Raw genomic sequence first — 3,199 nt, 5'->3', positions numbered from 1 at the left:
CTGTTTGATGGACTTTACTATCACTGAGTGAATGTGTGTGAAAGGGTGAATGTGGCACGTAGTGTAAAAGCTTTGAAGACTAGAAAGGAGCTATACAAGTACAGGTCCATTTACCATTTACACAGATTATAATAATAATAATAATAATAATAATGAGTCTGTGAGTTGATGTTATGTGGCTGCTGATCAATATCTGATGGTTTATGTTTTCTCTACTGTGTGTGTGTGCGTGCGGCTCATTGATCACTCTGTCAATAACTGATCGATGACTAAATGAAAACACACTCTGAGGCAGTCTATTGATTAACTGTGGAAAAGTGGAGTTGACGGACAGCGGGATGGTTGGCGTGGGCAACAGAGCAGGGGGTCAGAGGTCACCGAGAGTCAAAGTAAAACAGAGGATGAGACAGAGGATCGTTACCACGGTTACTCATCAGCTCTGTTGCTGACATTAACGAGGCGTCAGTAACAAGCTCGCACACATTTCTTTATCTGGTTACCTGCTGCAGACGGACTGAGCGCGCTCAGTTCAGTCTGTCTAATGGTGACTTTCACCTCGAGCTCAGAATAAACACATTTTACTGATTTAAAGTCAATAAACGGATCAATAAGATGCTGAAATAACGACATCCTGCTTTTAAAATGCTTGTTTTCTGAATGGACTTTGGTTGATTGGGACTATGCTAACTCAGGAGTCAGTTCAAGTTTCTGGCAGTGCTTTTACGGGCTGAGAGCTTGATGAAGGGCAGATCAATAAAGATGTTTTAATTAATGTATCAGTATGACTGGAATATTAATATCAGGACTTTAATTTATCAAACATTTAGAAAGAACTTCAGAAACAAGTTTTATTTTGTTACAACAAACCAAACTTCCTGTTTGTCTTTGTCCTCTTTTTGTCTGATGTCGTTCTTCATCTCTCTTATCTCTTTTTCTCCTCTTTCCTCTCATGCTGCTCTCTGATGGATTCACCCATCTTCATCTTCATCATCATCATCATCGTCCCCTTCATCAGGCTGCCGTCAGTCAGACATGGGTTCATGCAGTTGCGTTTCATTCACGTTACTCCTCCTCCCTCGCATCCAAAATCTGTCCCCCCTCTTCCTCCTCCTCCCCCTCTTCCTCCTCTTCCCCCTCTTCCTCCTCTTCCCCCTCTTCCTCCTGTTCCTCCTCCGCTGTCTCTGGCGTCTGTCTGAAGTCCTGACCTCGTATTTAGTCTCCGATATATATGTGTTTTTGTTTTTTATCTGTTAAAACGATGGTTTTATAAATGGGATTCTGCTGGAGGACAAACCAGCTGCAGGCGGCCGGCGCTGGATAACGTTATTGATCGTGGTTGGGTTGCAGCTGGCTGGCTAATCTTAGCTTGTTTGCTAACATTATTGCTAGCAAAATACCATCTGAGTGGATAAGTTAGTTGGGTAACGTTAGCTTAGCCGTGTTGATTTTAGCCAATAGTAAATTACCTTAAAACTTCCAATAGAGGCCTGGTCTGGATTGTATAAAACCTCTCAAACCCAGCGGGTTGCTGCTTTAAGCTGTTTAGATCTTTTCCACAGATATAATGTTTAACCTTCTGTCAGTATGGATGCTGCACATCGTTGGATCAGTTCAACCCTTCATTTCACTGAAACTATGAACATTAAAGATTAACGTTCATTCAGACTCAGCAGCGCTGTAAACAAGAGTACAGATCATAAAGTCTGTAGGGTCTGTTTCTCCATTATTTATATTCCTTTAGTCCGTCAGGGTCCATCAGAACAAAGTGTTATATTAAATTATTCCGAGTTGTGATTATTACCATGTGCAGTCTGTTGCTGTCTGTCTGTACGCCGGCTGCCGTTCAGTGTCATGGTGTCGGCACAGAGAAAAAGGAAGAGCTGAAATTAACAAACTGAAGAGAAGCAGTAGTTTTAGGAATTAAAGGCCTGTCCCAAATAGACGCCGGCCCCTAACAAAGGCCCTAATAATGCCGGTTATTAGAAGTTTTACGGTAACAGTACAAAGCTAAGGTGTTTAGGTCAATATATCGCTACATTAGCTACAAAGCAATTTGTCTGCGTTATCAAGCGAGCTAATGTTAGCCAGCTAAAACCACAATATGACAATATATTGCACAAGCTTTGCAGTAATGTTAGCTTTGACTTTGGATGTAATTGTGGGATCTGTGACGTTAACTCCAAGTTTGTCTATCAACAGTGGGGCTAAGCTATGCTAACATCAGCTAAGTTGCTAGCTAACTAAGTGTAGCACACTTGTGCTAAATGTACTTGTGTTTCAAAGTTCTTTTACTGACAATACAATGATATCTGTTAGCTAGCTCACATTTTTCAGTTCAGGAGCTAACGTGCTAATGTTAGCCTCCCAGCTAGCACGCAGCCTTGCTTTAGTTTCCCACTTGTAACGTTTGTTTAGTTTTACAAATAATTCAAACTTGTTTTTCTTTAAACAGTGTTGTTCTGCACATGTGCAGTAGGAGATGAACATTAACTGCACTTCCTGATCCGTCCTCGCTAACAGAAACATTTGACTTATGCTAGCTATCTTAGCTAGTGTTAGCTGCTAGCATTTCTCATTGCTCTGGAAGAAACTTGATAACATTTCAGCTTTGAGCTTCGATGCTTTGATCAAGATCTTATTGGATCTTATTGATCTTCTTGCAGCAGCCGCCACACCGCCGCATCCCATAATGCATCTGTAAAGTGCTGCTAGCAAATGCAGCATTCACATTATCTGGGAAAACTGTAAATGGAGACTTAAAACATCTGAACAGCTTTGAGATGATAAAGTTTGATATTAATGTATGGAGGATTTATTCTCCTTTTTAGTTTGTGAACTTAAAATAAATAATAACAAAATAAAATGAAATAAAAGATGCAGAGAAACAAAGCTCGTCTGTGGAGTCTAACCGGTTTAAACTTTCTATTCCCACATGATCTGAATGAAGGCCCGCCTCGCCTCAGCCTCCTGATTAGCTGTCTGACAGTTGATGATGTAACATGATGTTCCTGCTCCTCCCACAGCTACGGAAGGTGGAGAGGGACAAAAAGACGATGGACCAGGAGATCGTGGAGCTCACCAACAAACTGCTGGACGCCAAGAACACCATCGACCGACTGGAGGAGCTCAATGTGAGTCCACGCCTTCATTGTTCTATCATCCAATTACAGTTGAGCAAACCTCGGTCAACTTCCTCCTT

This window comes from Morone saxatilis, unplaced genomic scaffold, assembly GCF_004916995.1.
Source record: "Morone saxatilis isolate NCDOM2014 unplaced genomic scaffold, NCSU_SB_2.0 Contig19, whole genome shotgun sequence".
In the NCBI taxonomy this organism is placed as follows: Eukaryota; Metazoa; Chordata; class Actinopteri; family Moronidae; genus Morone; species Morone saxatilis.
Note: the sequence above shows the minus strand (reverse complement) of the source record.